We start from the raw sequence: 27,040 nt of genomic DNA on the forward strand, positions 1-27,040 counted from the left end.
ACACGCAGGCCAGTGGCTGAGTCACTTCTGTCTCTGACAGCTGGAGAGAAATCATCACTGACCCACAGGAAAGAGATTTCGCTGATCCCAATCCAAAAGGCAAAGCTGGGCAGGCATGGAGATGCTGCTAACAAATGGGTTTCATCCCGATGCTGCTGTTCCCTGTGGAGTGTGGGGCAGTATTTATGACAGAAGTCACCCTGGGTGACGCCCTGCTCCACCGAGAGCTGTGGGCAGCAGCTCCAGCCCTGGCCACCAGAAAGAGGTGGAAAAACAAGTTGAACCCCTGATCCATTACATTCTCCAGCTAAAAGGATGAGGAATAATCTGCTATCCACAAAGCTTCACAAACCCTTTATCCAGACTTGGACTGTGGGATTCTTAGCTGTGGCCAGGAGGGAGCAAAAAGCCCCAAGGAAACCCTGAAAACTTATCTGAAACAGTAGGAAAGCCTTGTTCCAATCTGCCCTTGCTTTGGGCATCTGCATCACCAGGTATGAACAGGAGTCAAGTATCTCAGTACAGTAAGGACTCAGTCACTTTTTCACAGCATCTTTTCTGAGAATCTGGTCCACACAGGATTTCCCTCAGCTCTCCCACTGCCCATCCCCTAGCCAGGGGAGGCCACCTGCACAGCTGCTCCCCTTCAGCTGCCCATCGCTGCCAGCATTGTACCAGGAGCCACCAGAAATCTGAAGACATCATTTGGGCTGTTTGGCTGCTCAGACGTTTCCTCCATGAAAAAGCTTTCAGTGTAAATATATCCTGCTGCAGATCAGCATCTCCACTCCATTACAGATCACGAGACTCAGCGATTCCCTGCCAAAACAGCAGACTTGGAATAGTTACAATTTTTAATGTACAGTCTATACGATAACTTCACAACATCAGGGAAAATGCAGCTCGGTGCAGCCAGCAAGGAAGTGGCCAGATAAAGAACTTCATTGCTGAAGGATGCAGCTTTTAGATATAAGCATGTTCCAGGGCAGCTGGGAAGAGCTGTCTCAGACCAGCCCCAGCTTCAAACTCCTACAAGGTATTTCTGGAAAGTGGATCTGCCTCACAGCAGGCACTGCTGGATGCTGGACAGAAGAGACAGCACTGCTCAGAGTGCTCTGCACAAGCTTAGGATAAAATAATGATAAGACTATAGACTCATCTTCCACCTGGCAGCAGTTTTATATGACAAGAACCTTCACTTCACTGGATTTCATGAAAGGAATGTTTTTTTAAATCACTTCCATGGTACTGCTGTCACCACCTCCAAGACCTGGGTCATCTGCTTCAGCTCCAGGACACTCTGGATGTGAATTCTCAGAAACATCCCGACTGCCAGCCCTGTAAATCCAGCCAGGTGCGCAGTTTTCTCCCAGTGAAAGCCCAAACTGGACCCAAGCTGCTAATAGAAACCCCTGAGCTGAGCACCCCTGTTCACACAGGGACCCCCAAACCTTGCATCCCACTATGCTCAGGAGGCCTGGGCTGGGATCCAAGGGGCAGAGTAGAAAAGGGAGGGTGGCTGCTGCTTCTCTTTATTTAAAGGTGCTGCTGGAGGTAGAAACACATGAAAGTCCATGTAGGACAAGGGAAGGAATTATCCCTCCCATTGATTTTCGCTCTGGGGTATTAGAAAGAACACAGCATTTATCTGGAGATTTCTTCCCAAAGCTAGCTATGGACTTTCAAACGTAAATGAGACTTGAAAGGGGCTTATCTGGCAAGAATCCACTGAAACTTCACAGGGAGGGGGTGTGGGGGGACACGGGAGGCTGCGGGGGCTCTCTGATCCACGGCCTCTTGGACAGCTGAGAGCCCCCCTCGGTCCAGGCTTCAGCCCAGCAGCCCAGGGGCAGAGCCCAGGGCAGGAGCCCCTTATGCAGGAGCACAACCCCAAAGGCATCGGAACCCCATGGCATCGACCATCCACGCCAGGGAAGGCAGAGGGCTGGGGCAGCTCCCTGGCCGGACACACCTGAGGGACACAGGCTCACCGCCTGTCCGAGCGGTCTCCATCCTCCAGCAGCCAGGGCTGTGCCCAGGAGCTCAGCCCTGACCTGAAAATCCCTTCTGCAGCATCCCCAACAGGCACCCACTCCGGTGCCACCCCGCTCAGTGCCACCCCCAGTCCCAGAGCCCCTGCCCCACTCGGGCACTTGGCTGCCACGCCACGGCCCCACTCGCTGGGAAAAGCCTCGGCAGCCTCGTCTCCCACCGCTGTCTTTCCCAGGTAGCTGGGAGGGTGTAATTGGTGAGGCAGGAGATTAGAAATATCGGCAGCCTCTAAGTAAGACTTTAATTTACTGGCAGATCAATAGCGCTAGGGTTATATTGGCAAAGTGTCTACAACTCTATTGACTCACGCAATTCCTCTTATCAATTTATCAGAAATCTGGAAGCCAGAAGATATTGTTTGAAGAAAAAAGGCAGCAGGAGTTTGAACACTTAGCATGGGCTGCCCAATCAGGCACTCAGCACTAAGCGTTTTACAGCAGATGTATCAGCCGCAAAGGAGGCCAATATGATATGATTAAGAGCTAACTTGCTTCCTCACATGCCACACAGCCTTTTTAAGCTGCTTCTCACCTCAGACCTTTGCTCTGAGACAGTCACTGTAACACACAAGGTCCCACCAGCCCAAATGGAAGTAGAAAAATTCCTCTTTCACTCTGCAAGATCCTAAATTCAACCCCTCCTGCCTGGACCCTACCCAGGCTCACCTGGGTTTCCTATGAAGTCTCAGCTTTATGGAGTTAAAAGCCCACTACAGCATCAGGAATCTGCTCAGAAGAATTGCAGAAAAACTGCCATTTCTGTACTTCCTCAGAAAAATTCAGTATGACAGCAGGACAGGTCTGCCTGCAGTGCCACATCCCTTTGCCTTGCAGGGTGTGAAATGGAAAAGCAAGAGTAGGGAAAAAACACATCTCCCAGGCCTAAAAATCCAAAGATGACAAACACTGCCGGGTATGAGAAGTGTTTCCTCACCTCAGAGGGGCACTGGAACAGGAAACCAAAATAAAACGCTCCAAACCCCCTCTCTTTCATTAGTCCTCAGATGACTAGAAAACATCAGAACCTGGGGCTCTGGGACCAGGATATGTCTCTTGACCATTGAGCTCTTGCTCCTGGGAACTTCTCTTGACAGGATGGGGAGCTCCACAGGACGGGGTACAGCCCCTCTTCCAGCTGGATGCAATGCTGCACAAGTTACCTCTCCACCCAACTTCACTCCTCCACCCTCATGGAGCCTCCAAATGTGAGTAAGGTGGTGACAAGTACCAACCCAAGGGCCGAGGGTCTCTGGTTTCCAGGCAGAACTTGCCAGTCCCTGGCCTCAGGCTGAAGGCTGTCACCCCTGCTCCTGAGAAGACACAGCCCTGCCTTCCAGGGGGAAAACAAAGGCTTAAAAACTAAACAGAAGTTCTGATGCAGTAACTGTGAAAAAGCCTTGGCTGGAGGGCAGAAAGAGGCAGGGTGGGACAAGCACAGCTGGGCTCCAGATGATGGCTGGGATGGCCGGGAGCCACAGCCCAGGCAGCAGCTCCTGCCCAGGGGTGCCCAGGGTCTCCCCGCTGCCCACCTGCCCCACAGCACGGCAGGTGACCCCTCCAACCTGTGCCTTGGCTCTGGCAGACACAAACACCTGCAGGGCCCACAGAAAATCAGATGGAATTAAAGATTAAAATGAGTAAAACTGTTGAGCCCAAACAAGAACACAAAGATACCATTCTTGGGAGGGGAAGAAGTGCCTGCATTCCCTTCTGTCAAAGCAAAAACCCAACACCCAGCTGGTGCTAAAGGCCAGCAATTCCTACTCCATTGCTGCCACATCCAGGTCACCAGAGCCACCCTTGGAGCCTCTAGTCTGATGAGAATTATCCAGACATGCCATCCCATGGCATCTAAGGTGCTCGGTCCCAACATTAGAAAGCAAACACTTGGCATCTCCAGGACATAGGGAGCTGGCTTGGTTCTGCTCTTCCACAAATCAACTACCAGAGCCAGGGAACAAACATTCATCTGGACCCTCAAAGCATCCAGCTACAGCGGCCACCTCAACAGACACCTCTGTCCTGAGCCCCTCGAATGGCACTGGGCCTGAGCTGCCCTGGGGACAGCAAGCACCCTCGGCACAGCAGGAGAGCCTGGGGCAGCTCACAATACCCAAATCGGGAGAATAAAAAGACCTTTTGCTCAAGCTCCAGGAAGCAAAGAGAAAAAACACTAATTAACTCAGCAGCAAGTTGTTAGTATTTGCATACAAATGCAGCCACAAATCACGACAAACAAGGCAGGACAAGGCAGGCCCATCAGTGCTCAGGGCTCCAGCCTGCTCCTGTGGGTCATGGCAGGCAGGCTGCCAGCTGCTCCCGCGGGCACAGGGACCGGCCCTTATCGCCAGCAACACTCCCACAACAGAAACCACACGGATAAGGTTTCCTTCCACCTAAAACAAAGGAATGGGACGAATTCTTCAATCCCAGTCAAGAGTAAAGCAAGAGCTGCCAGAGAAAAGCCAACATGGAAGCTCCTCACTCCAGAGCTGTGCTGTTCCTCACCGGGATGTGGGCAGAGCAGGCACCCACCACAGCAGGTGCTGACAATCCTGCATCACAAGAACAAATCACACCTGATGTAGCAAAAGAATGTGCCCAAAAGCCTGAAACAAATGACCTGAGCAGAACAAAATCCATCTACTGCAGCAGTTCAACAAGTTGAGCCTTCCACAAGCCACTAGAGCAGTAGGCTTTATCACACATTTCACCTGATCGTGTCTCCTGGCTCTGGAGATTTCATGCTTGGCCCTCCCTGCACACGGGCCAGCACCCTGATGGACTCAGAGCTCCCTGCATTTACACACTTTGCATTTGCCTAATGAGTCACTTATCACCGCTGAGGGCTTAGTATGACACAAAATTTACTATTTTTCCTCTTGCAGAAAGAGAAAAACCTGCAATTCCACTGCTTGGGGTTTTGCTAATTGTGTGTTCCTCCCCCCCAGTCCCCTCAGCTGGGATCTCAGGATTTCAAACTCCAACAACTACGAGTTCACATTAAGGCTTACCAAAAAAAAAAAAAAAAAAAAAAAATCTGATTTCTAATTTTAAGTAGGAAATTCTCACTGGCAAGATCCCAAGAACCCTTCCAGGGTGACTTATTAAATGCAAGTTTCTCATCACTGCAGCTCAGAGCACAGACCATCAGCTCAGGCAGAGAGCGAAGCAGCCTAGCCCAGCCCTGGGCTACGTGGAGCCCTCTGCACAGGGAAAGGTGCAGAGCTGGAAAGCAGAACCAGAAAGGTTCAGAGCAGAGCTGGAAAGCAGCAGCAGCTCTGTGTCTGCAGTCAGCCAGCAGCCCGGCTCGGCCGCAGCATGACACATCCAAACAGGAGCCAAGTCTGAACCGGCACGCAGGAGCAAGCCAGGAGCTTCCCACCACAATGCACAACTGAACCTCAACTGAAACTGCAGCACAGGAGAAATTTTCTAGACTAGATCTTTTACTCCTAAATGCAAAGCTGCAGAACAGACATTATTGAAGAAATCACAGCATCTCTAACAACTATTCCCATGCTCAGGTCCTGCAGCATCCCATTTAGAAACCACGCTTCTGGCTTTTGAGTGTGTTTGCAGGAGAAATCACTTCTGCTTGTCCTCACCTGGGAGACAGTTAAGATCACATTTTCACTGAGGATGGTTATTTTGCTTTACTAATGACTTTATAGAGAATAAACCATTACAAAATCATCAGTCCACAGAAACAATCGGAACCTGGAAGTTTTGCACAGGAAATCACCCTGTGATCACCAGGAAAAGGGGCGTCTGTAAAAAGATGTTCCCAACAGAGCCCCCACTGTGCTTGGATGTGGATGGGCAGACAGACCTCAGCATAGAGTCTAAACACACCTGATGTACAAGCACACAGAGAACACTAAACACGGACAGCTGAGACCCAGGAGCACATCCAGAGCCAGCACAACCCGCCCAGGGCAGGCACAGCACGAGCCCAGCCACCGTCCCCTCTGCCATCAGATACATCCCAGAACTCTGCGAAGTAAGAAAGACACAACAGAAACTCCCTGGACATGAGATTAATCAGTTTCAAAAACCGCAGCAAGTATTTGGTTTGGAACTGCAAAGAGCACTGCAGAGTGGAGGAGGGAGCCACCCTGGGAGGGGAAGAAGCCACCTGGGGCAGGTACGGACCCCTCTGAGAACAGGATCCAGATCCTTCAGAGAAACACTGGGCAGTGCTGCTGCAGGGGAACAGGGGGTGGAGGGGGAGCAAACGGATTGTTTATTTAAGCAGGTGAAACGACAAACAGAGGCCATCCAGGCTGCCAGCTCCAGGTGCTGGCTTCGCACGGAACACAGGGAACGCACAAGGCCATGACGCCACGGCAGCGGCTGGAGCAGGGCCAGAGCAGAACACAGCACAGCCCAGGGACGAGCCCCTGGCTGCCAGCAGCCCCAGCTGCCCACCCACAGCACAGCCCAGCTATTTCCACCCAGCTCCCTGTGCCAGAGTGCCCAAAAGGAGAAGGATGCTCAGAAGGAGCCAGGGCACTGTGGGGACTGGCTTGTCCTTCCGTGGCAGAAGGAGCTCATCCTCCAGCTAAGCCACAGCTCGGCTCCCTTAGGTGAAAGGGCTGCAGAGGGATCCTCTAAGTTTAACCATACTGTATTCCTGAAAGGGCAAGACAGAAATAATATAAAGATGACTAAAAGCAGTGCCTTCCTCCCAGGCACCCCACACCAAACGCACACTTAGGTCCCGGCCCACACTGGGACCAGCAGCAGAGCAGGTGCTCCTCTGGGAACAATCCTCGGTTCTGCCAGCCTGTTTTCCTCTGCTCCAGCAAAGCCACTTCAACCTGTATCACATAATTATTTCAAATTAAAGGGAAGCTGGCAAAAAAAACCCCAAAACTAAAATATTTTGAGGAAGCTCCCCCCCGCATCCTTTAGCAGTTTTACTGACCCAGATCCCTTCCCTAAACTACTTCCCTGTGCCACTGCCCCAAAGCTCTGTGTCAGCAAAAGGAAAAAGCATCCAGGGCAAGGCTGGCCTTGGCAGCAGCTTTAGTGTCACACACAGACAGGACACCAGCCTCTGCAGCCTCCCCAGGTCCTGCCTCAGCACCACCGAGCCCTCACCGTGATTTACTTGCCAAGAGTCCCTTCACTCAGGTAAACAAGAGGAATTCAGAGCAGGCATGTGAACACAGTAGTGTGAACCTGCTCCTGTGAACAGGACATTCCTGTTTTGGTTTGAAATCAAGCTGCTTTGGTACAGCTCGTAACTGTTTCCAATTCAATTAAGCCAAACTCAAATAAACCCTTCTTGAACTGAAAATAATGTCCACAGGGCATTCTAATGTGCAAGTAAATCCTTTGAAAAAATAATAATAAATCAATGCAAACTTTTCTAAGCAGGAAGAGTGCTGGTAAGCAGAGCCTATTTGTTCTGAAAACCTCTGAAACAGTCAGAATGAGGAACCGAGCACAGTTTTCACCAGACACTCCTCAGAGCCCAACTGCACTGTTTACCTAAGACAGTTAAAAGGGTATCAGCAGCGTGAAATGCAGTCAGCTTCAAAGTCACAGTCTTGAGTCCTAAACATGCCACAGCAACCTCATTTTAGGCAAACACAGGCTCTATTTTTGTTAAGTGTTTCTCTTCCTCTGCTGTGCAGGAGGCTCATACAAGGAAGAAGGAACTTTAAAATATAAAACAAATCAAACAAAAAACTTTCACACTCATTACACCATGAGAACATTAAAGAACACCTCTGTCCTTTCTCCCACAGTACCCACTGTAGCTATTTCTACTGAAAGAAGCTTTATTTTACCATTTTCTTCCCCTTTTGTAAACAATCTGCACCCTAGGACTCTCAGTCCTTTTATTTCCAGTCACCAGGGAGCCAGGAGCTATCTCTGGGGCTCAGAACTGCCCTGGCCTCCTCATAGTGACCTGGACCATTTGGCTGACTTCAGGTCCCCATCCCCTCTGTGATGGTTATCCACAGCCAAGGGCATCACTTGGAACTGTTCAACATCCAGGTAATGTCATTAATGAGGACAGCTGAGTCTTAACAAAAGTAAATTCAAGCAGCAGTTAAGAAATCACACAGTCCTGCTTCACAGTTCAGCAAGGCCTTCAACAAGACGTAGACACAGCTTTTAATATCCCAAATATTCACAGAGGGGAAAACTGTGACCAAAATATTCCTCCCCTCCACCTCCTGGCACAATATGCTTCAATGGCAGCTGGAGCTTTTTTTGGTTTCTTCACATTTTTTTTTCATTTTAAAATGCAGAAGACCCACTGAGCACCACCAACAGTAAAATAACCATGTCTGTGCCCAACACCTCTCCACTCATTCCACCAGCAGTAGAGAACTTCAGACCTCCAGAGGACAGACAGAGCTTCTTGAGGAATCTCATCAAACGCATCTCACTGACCCTTGCTTCATGGGCTTTGTACCCAGAAGCAAGGACGGGCTGAGAAAAACATTGCTGGGGCGGGAATAAAAACCAGAGTCCTGACATCCAATTCCTGCCTGAAGTAAGCAGACATCCACACAGCCAATGGCTACTTGGACTTCAAGGAAGGAAACCCCCAGCCCCAAGGAAGCATCCCATCACTCCAGAGACACAAAGGGATGCTTGGAGGAGGAACACGGCTAGAATGGTCAGACACTTCCAACTGCATTGCCAAGAGCAGGAGGACCTTGCAGGGGGCCTCTGGCAACTAGGTCTGCAGCCCTAGGCACAGCAGGGAGGTTTCAGGAGAAGGGAAGTCAGTCATGCTGTTCCTCCCGTGAGGCTGACCCCAGCCACTGCTGCGCAGAGCAGAGCTCAACCCTCCCTCTCCTCTTGCATGGGCTCCAAGCAATCCCCCGGGCACTTCCAGAGCTTGGCTCTGTTATTCACACATCTGCAGTTCCAGGTGAAACCGCTGCAAGCCTGCCACGAAGGCAGCTTTTCACGCAGGGCTGTGCTGGCACCAGACCCACCACCTGGGTAATTTCCAGGATCTCATGCAAGCCTCCAGGACTTCCACGTCGCCCAAAATAAAGAGGAAACAGTGGAGAGGCTGGTTAAAATAAAGCAAACAAGGTAAAAAAAATTCTGTGGCAGCTCCTTCAGACAGGCACTACTATTTGCCAAGCAATTGGTTTCTGATATAGGAGAGGGGCATGTGGTGCTGACCACCCTCCCGAGGGCTGGGCATCCCACGTCAGCACGCAGCTCACGACGTGCTCCACGGCCAGCAAAGGGCACGGGCTGGCAGCAATGTCGGGCTCAGCACCTGCCCTGCCCTCTGCCAGCCATGAGGTACTGCCACAAAGTCCACCCTGCCAGCCCTCCCCCAGCACCAGCTTGCCGTGGGGCAGTGTGTGCTTCTTGTCCACCGCCCTGACTCCTCCACCAACACCACAACCAGCCCGGCCGCACGCTCCACCACGCTGCTGCCTCCTCCAGCTGTGCTGAAGACCATGCTCCCACAGGAGCTGAGAACCTACACCTGCCTACACCTTCACATGTGCCTTTACTTAACTTGGACTCTCCAGGACTGCAAACCCTAGCCAACACGACCAGTCCTCCACCCCAGTGCTCTGTGTCCCAGAAAGCAGCAACACCAGGAGGGATGAGATTGTGTCACCAAACAAGGACCAACCAGTTCCATTTCTCCAGTGCCGCAGCAGTGTCACAGCGTGATGCTCTGCTGGGAGGTGCTGAGGTGCTCTGCACAATCCCTCTGCTCCACAGCTGCCCCCAGCACAGCAGGTATTCCCATTTAAAATTTAAGGATGCAACAATGCTCTGGGGATTTAAAACGCATTAGGATTTTTCATAACTAACCCCCACATCCAATCCCTGCATGTAAGCTACGCATCATCCCATTCCATCCTCCAGCTGAGGCAAACACTTGGTGTCTTGCCCAAAGTCAGCGTCAGAGCTGAAATGGATCTTTTGACTTCCAAACAAGCTCACGGTGTTAAGCTGCTTTTAACTGTCTCTATGGAAGATGAAAAACAGCAAGAAGAAAGGAACCAGGGAAGGAAGTATGTAAGACTAAAAGAGACAAAATTAACAGGAGAAAATTAAAGAGGAGAAATTTAGGCTCTGACACCTGAAATAGCTGTGTAGGAGCATATGTCTGGGTGCTGCAGACCCAGCTTCCAGAAGAAAGGCCAGAGCACCCATCCCTCCAAGTCAGATGCAGAGGTGCTGACTGCAGCACTCTGGGGACACGGCGAGCCCTGACAGCCCCTGAGACCCACTGGGTGCCTTCATCTCCAGTGTGTGGGCCCAACACTCTCCTGGGCGCCTGCTGTCCCCACTCTGCAGCAGCACCCGCAGGGATGCCCTGCTCCCAGCGCTGTTCCTGCACGGAGCTGAGCATGAATGACAGTGGGCCTGCACTGTGCTGGCGGCCGGGGCGCCTCACTTCGACACCAACAAAGCAGAAGGTTAATTTGAACCTCACAGCCCTGCTGCTGCGCGCTCGTGCCTCCTCCTCGCCCTCCCTCCCCGCTCTCCTTTCTGTGCAAAGCCTGACATCTACAGTTCTGTCTGGCACAGTCAGGGGCTGCGGTGGGAACCGTGCAAGGACATGGGGACGTGGTGGCCGGCTGCCCTCCGTTCCCCGGCCTTCGCTCACCCACACGCCACAGCACAAAGGAACCTCAGCTCAATCAGGGGACACGCACCAGGAGCAAAGACCACGCTCCAGCGGCCAGGAGCACACTGCTACAGCTCACCCGAGAGCAGCTCCTGCGCTGGCACTGACACCCAGCACTGTCCAACACCGCGCACCCCCGGAACCACGGCCCGGCAGCATCGCCTCCGCAGCCATCCTGCGGCAACCTCCTGCACCCCAGCCTGCCAGAGCCCCTGCTCCGCTTCCGAGGTACCCGAGGGGCTGGGCACCGGCCTCTGCAACACCAGAGGTACAGCTCAAATGCACGAGCTGCTGTGCACTGCCTCAATCCAGAATACCTTCACACCGCAGGAGCAGGGCTGGTGTGCAGTCTGCAGCTCTCAAACCTGTGCCTCAGACACCAAGCAGCTCCGTGCACTTCCCCTGCTCAGTCTCCTGAACCAACCTCCAGGCCTGCCCACACACCGTCTCACCACAGGGTACCTCAGCAAACACACCTTGGGGGAGAAGCCCCAGATTCTGCATCATCTCAAACAGCAGGCACCTGACTGCACTCATCAGCCCAAACAACCCGCACCTGATGGCAGCTCAGCCAGCTGTGCCTGCGCACCCTCCTCGCCTCTCCCTTCTTCACACAGCTCCATTATATCAAGAAGACCAAAACCCTCTGAGCCCGCCACCAGACGTCACAGTCACTCAGGAAACCCAGCGCCTGGCCCAGCAGGATCAAGCACATCATTGCCATGTTACCATCAGCAATTCCATTTGTGCGCTGAATTCCGCATCGAGCGTCGGTCTGTTTGCACAAGGCAGCGGTGGCAGCATGGAACCAGGGTTAAACCCCCTGCTACCCAACTAAGCCAACCAGCCATTTTGGAGCCAGGCTGCCACCAGCCAGGAAAGTGCAGCTGGAAGCCCGAGGTGAGCCCAAGGCAGGACACAGGGTATGCTGCAGTTGGGACCGGGGGGCTTGGGAACAGCTCCCCATCTTCCCTGGGCAGGGACTCGATGCTTCAGCAGGCATGCTTGGGCCATGAAAATAAACACTAAGAGCTCACATGTTACAGGCCCTGCAGGCTCCGCTTTCCCAGATACTGGGGCAGGTGGAGGACGGGAAAAAACCTTTTACCAGAGCTGCCAAGCACATTGTCTGCTCCAGCATTACTGCCAAGCCAAGGAACCTGTGCAGCTCAGCCCTTGCTAGATTTAATACCTGAGAAAGCCTAGTTACCACAGGGCCAGCATCCCCATGTTCAACAGTAACATGCACCACAAAGCTCAGAACACTGTGAAATGTTTGCTTTCCAGGGGAGAAAAAGGAAAAATACTGCTGGTCCTCTGCCTTTTCATAGCAAGAGGCATGTTTGGCACTTGTGACATAATGAAATTACAATCAACAGCCAAGTGTCTCTCCCAGCAGCAAACTCGAGGGCAAAGCCGCGTGGCCGCAGCCTGCCAGTGGTACCCGCCATCACCCCGCTGTCCCTCCACCTCAGCAGCGCCTGGAACATGGTGGCAGCCACCACCAGCTGTGGCCTGTGCTGAACATCCCCAACCAAAAAATAATTCCATGTGGGGACGAACTGGGAGTGCACCGGCAGCCACCTCTGACACACACACAATACACACCTGGCGCTCGCAGCCCCACGCACAGACAGCGTTGCTGTGGCGACAAGCACCCACCTCCCGCACCGACAGATGGACACGTCTGTCCGGCACAGCCAACAGGGAAGCGCTGGAAGCTCTGGCTTCTTGCTGGCACAGCGAGACCTCAGCAAGACCCATAGTGTCTCTGAGGGGAACGGGAAACACAGGGGTGGCCAGGGCTGGTGGGATCCCCAGCCCAGCAGCAGCGAGGGAAGCCCGACTCATCCACCCTGTTTTATTCTTTGGGGTTTTTTTTAAACTAGCTGGAATTTATCTATTTCTCCAATCCCTGCCTACACACAAACCCAACCTCAGGAGCAAACAAAAATGCCTGAATCGCAGATCAGAGACAAAGCAGAAGGCGAGCGGGCGGCCTGCTCCCGCTGCCCTCACCTCACCCCTCGGCGCGAGGCGGTTATATTTAGGTACCGCCACGGTCTGCGGTGCCGCGGCCCCCTCGGGCACGGCGCAGAATGCAGATTTTCCAGACAACAGACCACAACAGCTCCGTCAAAACCATTAGAGGCTGCGGCGCCCAGGCCTGCGCACAGATGTTTTGATTCCCACTCTCCTGCCACGACAGCCCTCGACAGCCCCATCGCTGCCGCCATGGGCTGGACACCCAGCCTGAATTTTGGCTGTTGAGGAGGGAGGAGAGAAGGGCAGGCCTGCTCCCCAGAGAGCAGCTCCTCTCTCTAGTCTCCCCCTGCATCTCCCCAGGGATGGACAGGCTCCCCCAGGGCTCCCAAACGGTGTGGGGGATGACCCACCCTTAGGGAGCAGGAGCAGCGCAGCGGGGACAGCCCCCACAGGCACCCGCTGTGGCCCCGGGGGCCCTTCCCAGGCCGAAGCCCCCGGAGCCATCAGCTGCAGGAGCCTGCGAGCGGCACAGGGGTCCGGCCTGCGCCAGGCCAGAGGCACCTGTCGTGACCCGGCTTTGTTCACAGCCCACTTCTCCTGCCAGCCGGACGCACCCACTGGTACACGGCCCCCTAAGCCACACAAAGGCCAAAGCTCGGCCGCGCTCTGATGAGGGGATGCAGGAGCTGTGCAACGCTCAGCCTCTCCCGAGCCTGTCCCTCCAGAATCCATCTCCACAGCGCACACGCACCTCCAGCCCCAGCAGGGCCGGCGTGCGCCGCCAGCACCCACAGAAGATGGTTGCCGAAAACTCTCCCACCACAGAAAGCAACGCTGGCAGGGAAACGCTCTCACGAGGGATCAAGCCCCCGCAGAACAAAACACGGCATGTGAATAAAGTTGATGTAAAAGCCCACTAGTCCTTTTTCTGCTTCTCCATGTAACATTTTTTTTATTATTACTACTGCTATTAGCGTTATTTTGGAAAGCGGAAGGAGGTGTTAACAGGGAGGCTGACACAGCCAGCTGTGCGTCCATCAGTTCGGGATTCAGCGATTCCTGCTGAAGCCGTTCCAACCACTGGCCAGGCCCAAAGCAAATCTGCCGCTCCTGGCCTCTGGCACGACACCGACAGCAATCAGGGCGGGGGTCAACAGAGAGAGATGAAAGAGGGACACACGCCTCTGCTTTTGTCAGAGCAGCCAGCGCTGGGCCCCGGTGTGACAGTGGCCACGACAAGGCCAGGCGACGGTGCCACGCACACGGGGCTGCCCACACCGCCTTGCCCGCTGAGCGGCACCTTGGCTCGGTCCTGAGGGAACAAAAGGCAGCGGCAGGGAGGGAGGGAGGGTCCGGAGGCTCTGCAGCACAGGACCAGGGCTGCTGCGGCCGGCACCGCTGTGCAGAAGGAGCGGCTGGAGCCAACTTCCTGCTGCCCTCTGCTCCCAAAATGACCGCGTGAAAAAGAAAAGAGGAGGAGAAAAAAAATACAAATACAGCAAAGCAACTTCTGGGGCCAGATGCAGAGTTTCGCTCCCCTCTAATGTGCCTTTTCTTTGCTTTTGTTCCAGTCGAAGGCAGCCTGCGGAGCGGGACCGGGCAGGAGGCAGCTCAGGCAGCCGCGCAGGGGAAAGCCCTGGACCAGCGGCAGAGCAGAAGCCTGGCGAGCCCTGGGCCTGGCCGCAGGGCCAGCGCTTCTCGGTGCTGGGGAGCCCAGCGTGATGCGGCTGTCGGGGCCCGGGACACCCCGCTCGCCCCCCTCCCGCCTGCTGCTGCGGCAGCCGAAAAGCCACGCTCAGTCTTCGCTCCGTGCCGGACCAGACAGTGCTCCCTAATGAGGGAGCATTACAATCAGCTTGTAATGCTGAATTTTTAATGCTGCCGAGGGCTCTGTTACATAATAAAGGGGGAAACGGGGGTAGAGGGCGGCCGGTGGGGCGGCCCGATCCCCCCGGCCCGCTGGCCACCCCTCGCACCCCTGACCCGCCGCTTACCGCCAGCGCCACAGGACAGGGCGCGCACGACGCCCATCGGAGCTCCTGCCCTGCCGGGAGGGTTGCACAAACTTTCCTCAAGTGCGTGGAGGGCTGATGCCAAAACGCTGGCTCCGCACTCTGCCGCGGCTCGGCCGGGAAATGATTTAAAAGCAAAGTTCACGAGCATGTTAACGGCATGCTCTCGTATGTCCCCGCACACACGGGCTGCGCTGCGCCGCTCAGTAATACCCTAAGACTGTAAATCTATAACCACTGCAATGATTTAGTGATTAAAAACATGATAACATATTGTGTAACTGCAAACCACAGAATCCCTGCCAACTCTCCTCCGAGATACAGGAACAAAAATACAGAAAATGTGTTGCTCGCAGCGGTCTTCCTAAACTCAATGGAAAGATTTTAATAATAATAATGCAAAAAACCCCCAAAAAAACAAACCCCAAAAACAAAAACCCAACCCAGACATCAGAAAAGGCTGGATATAAAGCAAGGCTAGAAAAAAAAAATGTTTAAAAGATGGAATTTTAAATACGGATCTTGCTCTAACAAATTACAATCTAAACATGCCTCGCTTTTTTCTCTTTTTAAGTTTGTCGTAACTGGAATAACTGGTCTTGTGTGATGTCTTGCATATTCAAAGTGCTTTGTAATAGGATACGGAGACCAAACCTTATTTGCCTAAACTCAATGGGTTTTATTTTTTCCCCTCTCTCCCCCCCATTTCTTTTCCTTTTATTTTCCCTCCTCCCCCCCTTTCTCCCCTAACAGGGGGAGGGTGTGGGGGGAGGCAAAAGGAAGCGAGGGCTTTAAGCTGTAAGGAAAATACCTGAAAGGGGAAGCTGCAATCCGTAATACAGCGAGGAAAGCCAAATATTATACATATATTTTTAAAGGCAGCTATGGGAGTTTTGGCCTCTAAGCAGCCAACTTGACCCCATTTTCTCTATTCTCTTATTTCCTCCGTTGCAGGATTCCTGCACCTTCAGTCGTATTCGAACTCAATGTGACCCTAAGGAGGGAGTCACCGAGTCTCCAGAAAATTGCTCCATATTAAACAGGAGCAAGAAAAGGAGAAAGACAGACAGCCGGCGCAGAGGGGACATGGTTGCGTTAGAGTCCAGGACATACCGAGAGCAGCCCCAAGCACAGCAGGAGAAAGAAACAGACCTTGCTCGGAACCAATTTTTGTTTGTTTGTTTTAAAATAATGATGGGGGGGTGGGGGGGGGGGGAAGACTGTATAATTAAAAAAAAAAAAAAAAAAAAAGACAAAGACACAAACGCAACCCAAATTATAAATAATTCACAGTCCGAATCCCGCGTGTGCGTGGCAGCCACGCGCGCCGTGCACAGCCAGGGCACACTCACACACACACGCTCCCCTCGGAGGGTGCGTGCGGCAGCGGGAACCCCAGCGCGGCGGGTCCCGGCGGGGGCCGGCAGGGAGCTGCGTTTCACCTAGTGCGATAAGCGCCGGGCGATGCAGCCCCGAGTCATTAACCCCGGCCCCGAGCGGGCTCGGCCTGCGATGCCTCCCGCCCCCGCCGCGCTCCCGCACCGAGCCGCCCGCGGGGAACAAGAATCGCCGTTCCTGTGCGCGGCCAGGCCGTGCGGGCCGCGGGCTGCGGGGCTCCGCGGGGCCGGGCCCGCCGCCGGCGGGGCAGTTTTCGGCACTTTCTTCGCCCCTTTGTTTTCCAGCGCGTCCCCGGCGCGGAGCGGCCGCGGCCCGGCGGGGTCCCGGGGGGCGCGGGCTCCGCGCGAGGCCGGGCCCCGCCGCGCACAAAGCGCCGGGCGGGCGCCGCGCTCGCTGCGCGCCCCGCGGCCATGGCCGGCGGGCGGGGCGGGGGGGTCCGCGGGCGCGGAGCGGCCCCCGCGGCGCCGGCACCTGCGCGTCCCCGGCGGCGGCGGCGGGGCTCCGGGACGGCGAGCGGCACAAAGTTTGCTGGGGGATCCGGGGCGGTGGGTGGGAGCGGACGGGAGGGGGGGCCGGACCAGCCCCATGCAAAGCAGCCCGGGCGCCCCGAGCAGGAGGAGCCCGAGCGGGGGACAGGGCAGAAAAGTTGCCACTTACGCGGTCGCTGCTCCGGCGGCGGCGGCGCTTTTAATCCCGGGCGGCGGCGCGGGGGCTACAGATCCCATGCAGGCTGCGGCGGCTGCGGCGGCAGGAGCGCGGGGCTCCGCGGGGGGGCCCGGGGCAGCAGCAGCGGGAGCCGGGGGCAGCAGCCGGAGCCGAGCGGGAGCCGCCGCCGCCGCCGCCGCTGCCCAGCAGCAGCATCGTTGTCGGGGAGTTTGCAGCCCCCCGGAGAGAGGGGGCCGCGGGCGGCGGCAGCAGCAGCGGCGGCGGCGGGTCGGGGCGGAGCGGCGGGCGCGGAGCGGAGCGGGCGGCGGGCGCGGAGCGGGCGGCGGGGCTGGCGGTCGCCGGAGCAGGAAGCGCCCGGACTCAGATCTGATGATTGGGAAGAAAAAAAACTCTTTGGATCTTTATTCTGCTAATTAGTTTCCTGCAAAAAATGGCTGATTAGTGCAGTGCGCATGTGCCTCATTACCCAGGCACGACGGGAAGGGCTAATTAGCCACCTTCTGGATCAATAAGATTCAGCCCAGGCGGCGGGGGAGGGAGCGAGCGCGCAGGAGCGGGCGGGGGGAGCGCGGCGGCGGCGGCGGCGCCGCACCGAAACTTGGGGCAAGCGGCCGGCCCCCAGCCCGCGGCGGGGGGGCCCGGCCCGGCCCCGCTCCGCGCCCCGCTCCGCGCCCCGCCGCGCTGCCCCGCGCAGCGCCCTGCCCCGCGCAGCGCCGTGCCGGCCCGGGGAGGGGCCGCGGGGCCGGCCGGCGGCTCCGCACCGCTCCGCGCTGGCGGCGCCTCCGCGGGCCCACCTGCCCCCGCGCCCCGGGCGGGGCGGCGCCGCCCCGCGCAGGGCACAGCCGGGGCGGGCCGAGCCCCGCCGCCGCCGAAGTTTCCCCGGGAGCCGCCGGGAAAGTTGCGTCCGGCAGCGAGCGCAACTTTGCGCGCCGGCCCCGCCGCCGCCGCCCGCGGCATCCCCGCGGCGAGGCCCGGCCCCGTTCAAACTTGGCGGCCGCCGCTCCGAGCGGGCCGGCGGATCAATGCGGCCGCGGCCAGCCGCGCTGGGAGCCGGGCTACAGGTTTCACCAGCCATCGCTGGCAACAGCTTTGTCATTTTCTAAAAATAAGAAGCTAAAAGTTATTGTAGAAGAAGGGGCTTTTTTTGTCCCCCGCACAATGTGCCTTTTGTGAGTTTAATGCCATTCTGGGGCTCTCTATAGCCCCGGACAATGGAGAACTCCAGGAGGCGGCTGTGCCTCTGCCTTTTTTCTTTCTTGCTTTCTCTTCCCCCCACCCCCTCCTCTTTTCCCCCCTTTTTTCTTTTTTTTTTTCTTTTTTCTTCTTTTTTTTTTTTTTCTTTTTTTTTTTTTTTCTTTTTTAGGAGAGGATGCAACATTCCTCCAGTCCCACCAGAACCTCTGCTTTGATTAAATAAATATTTCTCTAGCCTAACGGTAACGTTTTTCACTTTCTGCTCGGGTCCATGTCCGATTATTATTTAAAATTTTTATTTCCAGGAGCTTGTCCCTCCCTATTCCATCCCTAGTGAGAAATGTAGATGATCGCTGGGAATGTGGGATTTGAATTTTAGGAGGAGGTGAACCAGTAAAGAACCTCTATCCAGGCTTCAGGAATATGATTTTTTTTCATCTTTCTATAAGAGACTGTTTTTATTATTAGCAGAAATGCATCTAAATTAAATAATGTCTTGAAAGTCTCAAGAAGCTATTTTTTTTCCTTTTTTTTTTCCACCTTTTTTTCCTTTTTTAAATTTTTTTTTTTAAATTTTTCTTTTCATAATTACTCAAATAATTATCTTCCTGGTTTGTTTCATAGCTCTGAACAAGGAATGCAGTTGCGGTCAGTTTTTCCATTTGGGAGAACCTTAATGTAGATGTATTTTATACTGCAAGGTAATAAACTGCATGTTTGTTAGTACCTATTATAATGAAATGTCTTGAGCTTTCCCTATTTCTTAACCTGGGGGTTGACATTTAGAATTTTGGCAAGTCCCTTTAAGTGGGATGGGGGTGAAGGAAGGACGGCTGATCAGGAATTTGACTGTGCTGTGGATGCATTGCTGGAAGTGTCTTGCGTTTGGGAGAAAGTCGCAGGTTTTAAGACTCGGGGTTCGGTAGGTGCCACGGTTCAGTGGGTGTTGTACCTGCAGCCCTGGTGTGCCCAGTGACCCAGGCGTGCTGTATGTGAGTCCTGGTGGTAGGATTGACTCCAGAGGGGGACCAGTTTGCGTTTAAAAGCTGCCCTTAAAAATCTGTCAGTCCCTGCTTGGTACATGTCTGTCTGGTTCTATGGAAGAATAATTGTTAATGTACTCATCTTTCAAAAGAAAAAACCACCCCCCAAAAAAAACCCCACAAAAAAAAAAACCAACCCCGAACCCTAAAAAAAAACAACAAAAAACCCAAAAAAACCCAAGGAATAAAAAAAAAATCAATTAACAAAAGCCAGCCAAGCCCCAAACCATGGAGCCCTGTGGGAATGAAAATTTTTCGGGGCTGCTGGGTGCGCTGCCTGGGAAGGTGCATGTAATTTGTAGCTGTTGTTCTTGCTGAACGTGAACCAAACGTGGGTTGAGGAAGAAGTTGAGGCGAGAATAAAGTAACCCTTGTCTTTAGCACTTGGGATAACTTAGAAAAGTGCCTCTTTTCCCCCTGAGGCTGTGGATCTGGTGGCCCAGGCTGCGGGTGCTGCCTGTGGCCACACTTTTTGCAGAGCAAAGCAAAAGGAAACGTGTGGGGAAGTTGGGGAGCAAACGAGTGACCGTGGATGCTCCAGAAATAGGCACCTCCACGGGGACGTGTGCGGGCTGGAGCCATGGATGTTGTCTCTGCGCTTGCATCGCGAATTCGAGCTGTGTGCCGCTGTCCTCTAATTTCCCATGACAACATATGGATCCCATAAAGGCAAACATGCCGAAGTGCATCTGTCTGGGTAGTTAACACAAACCAAACATCCCCTGCTCGGAGATCCCGCTGCTCCTCTGGCCGTGCTGCGCGGAGCCCCTCGCTGCTCCGTCTTCCTCGTCCGTCACGCTCCGGGACGAGCCCGAGTGCCCCGGGCCGGAGCAGCGGAGGGGTTAAGCGGGGAGAGGGGCGTGCGCCCTGCGGCCCCCCCCACCCTCCTGGGAGCTGCTCCAGCCCGAGCAGGCTCTGCCCTGGGGTCAAGTCCTAGGACATCTTTCCCTCCCCTCCTGGCAAGGCAGGAGCTCAGGCTGGGAAGGGAAACAGCAGATGAGCAGAGGGCAGAGGTTTGCCCCTCGTCCTGGACGCAGACGTCTGCAGGCTGGGGAATGAGAGAGGTCCCAGTTTTCCAGGTTGCAAAAAGAGGTGATGAGGGGAGGCTGTGTGCGAAGAGAAGGGAAGGAACAAGTGACGGCTGCAGGACCAGCGGATAAAGCACTACACAAACACCGAAACGCAGCCAAGGAATTAAGGGATAATTCGTACAGAAATCGTTAGGTATGATTACATGTATGTGCACGTGTGTCTCCTCTAAAAAATTTACTTCCCGTAAGATTTCTTTGTTCTATGCAAAAAGACGATCTGGTTGCTAAAATATAAAAAGGGGCTTCCCTTACTTTAATTAGAAATTTTGATACAGCCTCATCTGCAATTGTGTGGGTGCCTCTGGTTTCTATATGTGTATCTCTGCATACGCATACATGGGATTTTGGGTTCAAATAGCTTTTAATGTGCTTAGCAGAAAGAAGCTCTCAGTATCAGATCTGCAGGGAAAATAAGACTGATTTTTCCCATAGGAAACTAGCTAAAGACACAGCTGAATTATTAGATTAACCCATTTTTTTGTCTCATGGCATATCTGATGTATTTGTGCAAAGATTTGTATCGTTTCATTTCTATGTTATTTTGAACAGACGAAATAGTGGCGCTTTAAAGGGAAGTTATTATTTGTAGAAATGTGTACAAATTAAGAGGAACAACTTTGAAGCAAAATGTTTTTCCAAGGCAGTGAATATGGCTTTGTGGACAGGACTCTCAGCAAGAATGATTATCTTTTACATGTACAATGGGGGTGAGCAGCTCCGGTTCCCTGGGTCCTGCAGGGAGATCAGGTCCTCCCCTGGAGACATGACCTGGCTGCCAGGGGCTCAGGAGGCAGGGGTGGGCTGGATTTGCGTGGGGCTGTGGTGACAGCACTGGACTCGGCTGAATTTTCAGGGATCCACAAGCACATCCCATCGCTCGCCGCCCAGCATGGGGACTGGGCCAAGGCTCACGGTGCTGGAGGCTGATGGGGCACAAGGGCCTGATGTATGGAGAGAGCTAAAAAAAAGTTCCGGGCTATCTTTTAAAATTCAGGCTTTAAAAATGATTGTTGGGAGCGGGGAGATCCCGCTTAGAAAAAGTCTCCATAATATCATCCACTTCCATAGCTGTGTGCTTCTTGGAAATGTGTCTGAAGAATCAGAACAAAGCATGGAAGGCCAGAGTCCTTGAAGGAGCTCCAAATGATAAAGTCTGCCATTCATTTTAAACACTGCGTGCATTGTGGAAACACAGGTCAATTTGAAGGCATTTGTCAGATTTCCAGTTCCCTCTGCTCCTTTGCAATGGAAATTTGCAATCAAATCCCTGTGCTGGAGTTAGGATGTCTGCCTTGATCAGTTTGTATGACTCTATGCCCAAGCACTGGCCAGGTAAGCTAGCTTTTCCTTTGGAAAGTTCGTTTGTGTGGAGTTTAGCAGGAAAGGGGGGAAGGTTGAGGGGAATCGAGCTGGAGCAGATGCATTTGTTCTGGGTTTGGAAGGGGGAAAGGGCAGGCAGTCGGCAGTAATGGATTGTGCAGGGCTTGCTGAGCCACAGAAGTGAGCTGATACCATTTAGAGACATCCAGCAAGAAGCATGGAAGGGGATATTCCAGCAGCAGCACAGTCATTGTTGGGATGCAAAAATGCAGCACGGCTGGAGAGCCACACTGCTGAGCAATTTCAGCCAGATCGCAGGGATTTCTTCTGGAGTCACGTTTGCCTCACTTACTGGGGGGGCTGCTGCCCTTATTCCTGAGACATGGGGATGCTGGAGGGGACAGACTATTTCTCTAGAAGAAATGCTGTAGGATTTGGGGAGGACTAGGAGGCATGTTCAAAGCAACATTTATTCTTTTGTCTCCAGTGTGCTTCTGGGGTTTTACCTGATTATTAAAAGGCATCGTGCTCTAGGCAGTGAGAGTGACAGGACCTCTGTGGGCTATTCCAGCTGTCCCCAAACCTGGCAAGACTGCTGCAGTTGGGCTGAGTAAACACCCCTCAGTCAGACAGCAGGTTTGTAACGTGCATTTGCTTGTTTTGCAGGCTGTAACACAAGTGGATGTGTTTGCCATGGAAATAAACACTTGGAATACATCTATATGTTTCTTGGCTTTTTGAGAGAAATGAAGAAAAAAGTCTTGGCATTTAATTAGGAGTCACTAACCTGATAAATATTGAACATCATTTCTTTGTGAGCGGCTCCGTGTGCTCAGAGTACTCTGTGGATGTATTCCACAATTGCACTTATTTAATGCCTGTATCACCTCATGCCTATTGTATTTATGTTGTCATCAATGTCAGATTTTAATTAAACAATTAAATCACTGTCACAGTAATTTCCCTAGAAAACTATTTTAAATGAAAAATCCCACAATAAATATATGGGAACCATCTTAAAGGGGAAAAAAGGGAAATAAATTACAAAATAAAATTACAGTTTCCCCAGAATTAGGGAAAAAACATGTTTTCAGCATTGAGAAGAATTCTGGACTACAGGGTGGTTTCCACAGAACTTAGAGTGTATCAGCAGAGAGACCAAGACACCTTGGCTTGTCTGGGGGCTGGTCTGGGTCTGTCAGGCGCAGCAGCTGCGCAGGGACCCCGGCCCAGGGCTGGCACTTCTGTGCTCAGCCCCCACTGGGGCCAGGAGCAGTGACAGCAATGCAGCCCTCTCATCTCTGTGCCAGCCAGGTGCCAAGTGCTCCTTGGAAAATAGTCCATCAGCCTTCTTTCCCTCTGACTTAGTCCAGAATTAAGCTGGAGATTTGCAGGAAACTCTGCATTGAATTATTCACCAAGTTAAGCACCAGCTGCACTTACTATATAGTAACCACGTCCTCCACCCCTGCATTGTAAGCAGTGAGAAATCGGATCTGACATAGCATCTTTGCTGCAGTTAATCAAACAGTTCATCGTTATCTCTTTGTAAATATCTGCTCTTGCTCCTCTAAAACCTGTACTTCTTTGCACAGAAAAATCACAAACACAAGATGCAAAATTCATCAGACAGGATATCTGCAGGAATCACGCTGCCAGCTGCACGCCACGGTGTTACCTGTATTTAACATAAGCACATCTGACATTTGCGGTGGCGCATGTTGAACTTGGGGGCCCGGGCTGTGGATGCAGCACTGCATCCCCTGCAGCTGTCCCCAGTGCCAGCCTGGCAGCAATGCCTCCATCCCTGCCCCGGGAGGGCTGTGCCCAGCCAGCCCCAGGCAGCAGCGAGCGGCACGGCTCCCACCCAGCACCCATCCTGCCGCGGGAATCCCAGACAGGGTTTCTTTTAGGTCCATGCTGTGTTTTTATTGGAATGCAGCTTTTCAGATTGGGTTATGGCTGGGCTGCGTGTGGTTTCTGTCAGCCCTGAAGTGTTTTACAGCTGGAGATGATTTGGGGGGAGGGGGCTCATGCAGCCTGTCCACAGCCAGGTCTGATGTTCATCTGCTGCTGTCTCTAATTTTTTTCTCTGTGTCTCTATCAAAAGGTGAGGTTGGCACTGGAGGGGGTGATGAAGGCAATGGCAACACCAGGTCCATCCCTTCCCACTCCTCTGAGTTTGGTTCTCCCAAAAGCGATTTGCCAGCAGATCCCTTTTCCTCCCGTGGCCACAACAACCCGAGGCACCTGGAGTGCTGTTCTCTGGAGGCCTGGGCACAGGCTGGCTGCAGGCCATGCCCTGGGGGGGCTCCTGCCCCAGCCAGCTCCACTTGTGAGTTCAAAGCACAAAACCTTTAACCTAAATTCAGTTGGGGTGGCAAACCCCAAAGCACTCACTCCATCAGTCCAGAGCTGTGGCAGAGTCTCCACAGCCCCCTTGGCCAGGCAGACCCTCGCCTGGACTCATCCAGGGCCACCTGCACTGTGCCCAGAGGCGTTGCCACCAGAAGGCCCTTGGCAGAGCAGAAGCAACCAGAAACACAGATTTCTATACACGGGAAAGGGGAAAATGGATGAGGTTGCACAGAACCCTCCTCCAAGCAGGAGAGGCTGTGCTGGAGGAAAGTATTGCTCATAATGACACTTAAGCCCAGACACTTGAATGCTAAAGGTTAAACTTACATTCTTCAAGAAAGGGCTCCTTGCCAGCTTGAACTATGTTGTGTGTTCACTACTGCCTCCTCCTCCTCTTCATCCACTGTCAATCCACTTTTGGTATGTGTTGAAATAACTGAGGTTTTGGGGTGGATTTTTTTCCTCCCCTAATGTCTGTTCTCTGTACCAGTTCTCAGCCCTATGTCTGTCACAGAGTTAAAAAAAAATTAAAGGTCAGTTTAGTGCCTATACAAAAGTGGTTTTTTTCTTAGCTGCAAACTACTGTACTTCAATCCATCAAAGACCAGCCTCAGCATATATTCTGTCCTCCAGTGACACGCAGGTCATAGAACACCATCCTCCACCTCCTGTCCTCATCTGAATAACCAGAAGGTACATTCTGACAATCAGGCTAAAATTGGAATTAAAACACACTGGAAGAATGATATATACAGTAACAATAGGGTGGCGAAATCATTTTGGGGACAATCCCCACCAGGGCTGGAGACAAAACTGATGGCAATGCTTCCAAATGCTCAAGCCAAGGAGGAAGAAACAGGAAAATGCCCACCCAGGAGTGGCACTTTAAGATGAATTTCAGCATAACATGAAGAAACAGACATGCAGTTTGGATGCTGCATTTAGAGCTTACTGATCAAAAAGCACTTCTCTATATACTTTCATGCTTCTCCCCAGAGATATTTCCCATAAAAAAAGAATGGAAATAATATTACATTGTGCATGCCTTCTAAAGCAGCCTCTTTACAGAGCCTCATGCAGGCTTTTCGTAGAGAATCAGTCAGGTGAAAGCACAGAACACGGATCCCTACATCTCAGCAGCAGCAGCAGGTAGAGGAGACCCAGACAGAAGGCTGGATCAAAGGCTTTGAGGAGGAGCATGGAAAAGAGCCAGAGTGAGCTTCAGAAGTCAAATGCAATTTTTATTTGGGTTCAGAGATGATAAAAGGCCAGTGACGTTCATTTTCCTACTTCCTGCAGCAAGGGAACGGGGGGCTGCAGGGCTCCGCAGCTCGCTGCAGTGTATTTCTTGGCACAGCCCTAATTGTATCTCCTGGTCCCAGTGGAAGTTCACGCTTTTTAATATCTCTTATTGCTTCTGCAATTGCTGCCACCAGTCAGCAATCACAAACAGGAAGCCGTGAGTCAGCAGAGCCATAACCCGTGGGTTGACAGCGGCCGGAGGAGAAAACGCGGCGAAGGGCCGAGCCGCTCCAGCCCCGCAGGAATGCTGCCCGGCCAGCCCCGGGGAGCCGTGCCGAGCCTCGGCTCCTAATTCAGCCCTTCAGCTTCCACCAGGACCCGGGATAAAGGCCCTGTTGCCCTGGGCCTGAGTGCCTTCGGAGAGGTTTCCCAAAGCCAGTCCCCAGAGCTCCTCGGGGCCGTCATGGCAGGGCAAGAGCAGACAAGGACACTGGGTCCAGTTGCCCCTCGGTGCTTCAAAAAGCAGATTTTGTTACCCCATTAGGGGTCGGCGGCAGCAGTGACCCCTCAGCTGGGATACGTCAGCATGACCCTGTTTTCAGCAGCGGCACCCAGGGCTCGGCCACACCATGGCTCACGTAGCGGGGGAAGCAGATGATCCATTCCCAGCCTGGGTTCTTCTGTTTTCTAACTGTATTTAGCAGCGAGCTTACTCCAGACTGAGCCTGCGTGAGTAAGTGTGTATGTAAGGGTTGAGGATTGGCTGCAGCAGGCAGAGGGTTTGCTGAAAGGCTTGTTAAGGAAGCACTACTGACCATGCAATCCAATTACATAATGCTTCAAAAAATAACCGTGCTGGGAGTTGGGTCTGGGCAACGCATTTTGGCAGCAGAAAGAGGTATCAAATGTCCATCTTCCAAACCAAAGGCTGACAGTGTATTTGTGCCACAATGTGACACTGCACCTCGGCTGTAAATCGCTCTAAAGAGGAAACTTGCTTCCAGGGGAAATGCCTGCTGTTCCCTTTCAAGGCAGTGCTGCACCCTGCAGACCGACGTTATTTGAGTCCTTGTAAAATTACCACTAATCTCTGCACTCAGGATGCCTTGTGTTTTATGGGCACTCGTATGACGGCAGCTTTGTTTTCTGGGGGGAGAGCAGAGAGCTGAGCAGGGAGAAGCAGGAACCTGGCCATCAGCAGTGCCTCTCGGGGGCTTTTCCTCACTTCCCTATCTTGCAGTTCTTCTCTGCCACTCTGGACAGGACAGACATACCGATGATGCACAGTAATTACTCGATAATGTCTGAAAAAAATACCCTGTCCTGCCTGAGAAAGATCCAGTCCCAGTCCAGGCAGAGCCTGCATCCCTTCTGCCGAGATGGGTGCTGGCGGAGGGGACTCAAGGCTCCGTCCACACGTTGCTCGGGATGACAGGGATTTAGAAACCCTGTCTTGGAACAGCGCTAGTAGCTTTTATCGTAGTTACTAATTTAACTGCTGGGCTGCTCCGAAGGCGTCGCAGAGAAGGCACATTTCTGGTGAATGAGGCAACAGCGATCTCAGGATATTCTTAGGCGCTGCGCAGCTGCCTGTACCTGAGCTGTGGGTCTCGGCTGCCGGGGATGCTGCCCGAGCCGCGCCGCTGCTCCGTGTCCCAGCCTGGGCAGCGGGGGGGTCCCTGGGCCGGGCCGCATCCCCCGGGAGCTGCCCCCGCCGGGAGCCCCGCGGTGACACGGGCGAGCCCCGGCCCCGCGCCGGGCCCGGGACAGCGGCGCGGGCGCGAAGGGGTTACGGGCGGCTCGTCCGGCCCAGCCCGCCCCGCCGCCTTCCCCGGCGGTTCCCGGCTGTTCCCGGCTGTTTACCTGGCAGCGCCGGCCGGAGGCCGCTCTGACATCACCGCCGCGCCCCCTCCGTCCCTTCCCTGCCTCCTCTCGTCCCTGCCTCCTCTCGTCCCTGCCTCCATCCCTTCCCTGCCTCCATCCCTTCCCTGCCTCCTCTCGTCCCTGCCTCCATCCCATCCCTGCCTCCATCCCATCC

The 27,040-nt window shown here is 53.6% G+C and overlaps 1 protein-coding gene and 1 long non-coding RNA gene across 5 annotated transcripts in view; one reads left to right on the forward strand and one right to left on the reverse strand.

Moving 5' to 3' along the window:
• ZFHX3 (zinc finger homeobox 3) overlaps positions 1-16,880 on the reverse strand; it is a 123,003-nt gene extending 106,123 nt beyond the window's left edge. For 2 of the 4 annotated variants that reach the window (XM_088062106.1, XM_088062104.1), the window contains exon 1: positions 16,746-16,880. The gene's annotated coding sequence lies outside the window, so the exon portion shown is untranslated. Of the gene's footprint in view, positions 1-11,009; positions 11,148-14,672; positions 14,869-16,745 lie in introns of those variants that run through there. The other 2 variants (XM_014260511.2, XM_088062105.1) reach the window with 2 other exon arrangements.
• Positions 16,881-19,914: 3,034 nt separating this feature from the next.
• Positions 19,915-22,341, forward strand: LOC106628661 (uncharacterized). The gene is made up of 3 exons (XR_001332082.2): positions 19,915-20,215; positions 21,151-21,414; positions 22,069-22,341. It is a non-coding gene; the product is annotated as an uncharacterized LOC106628661 (long non-coding RNA).
• The last annotated feature ends 4,699 nt before the right edge of the window (positions 22,342-27,040 follow it).

Source organism: Pseudopodoces humilis, chromosome 14 (genome assembly GCF_049639895.1).
Source record: "Pseudopodoces humilis isolate 2021_Gansu_Grassland_sample_001 chromosome 14, ASM4963989v1, whole genome shotgun sequence".
Taxonomy (NCBI): domain Eukaryota; kingdom Metazoa; phylum Chordata; class Aves; order Passeriformes; family Paridae; genus Pseudopodoces; species Pseudopodoces humilis.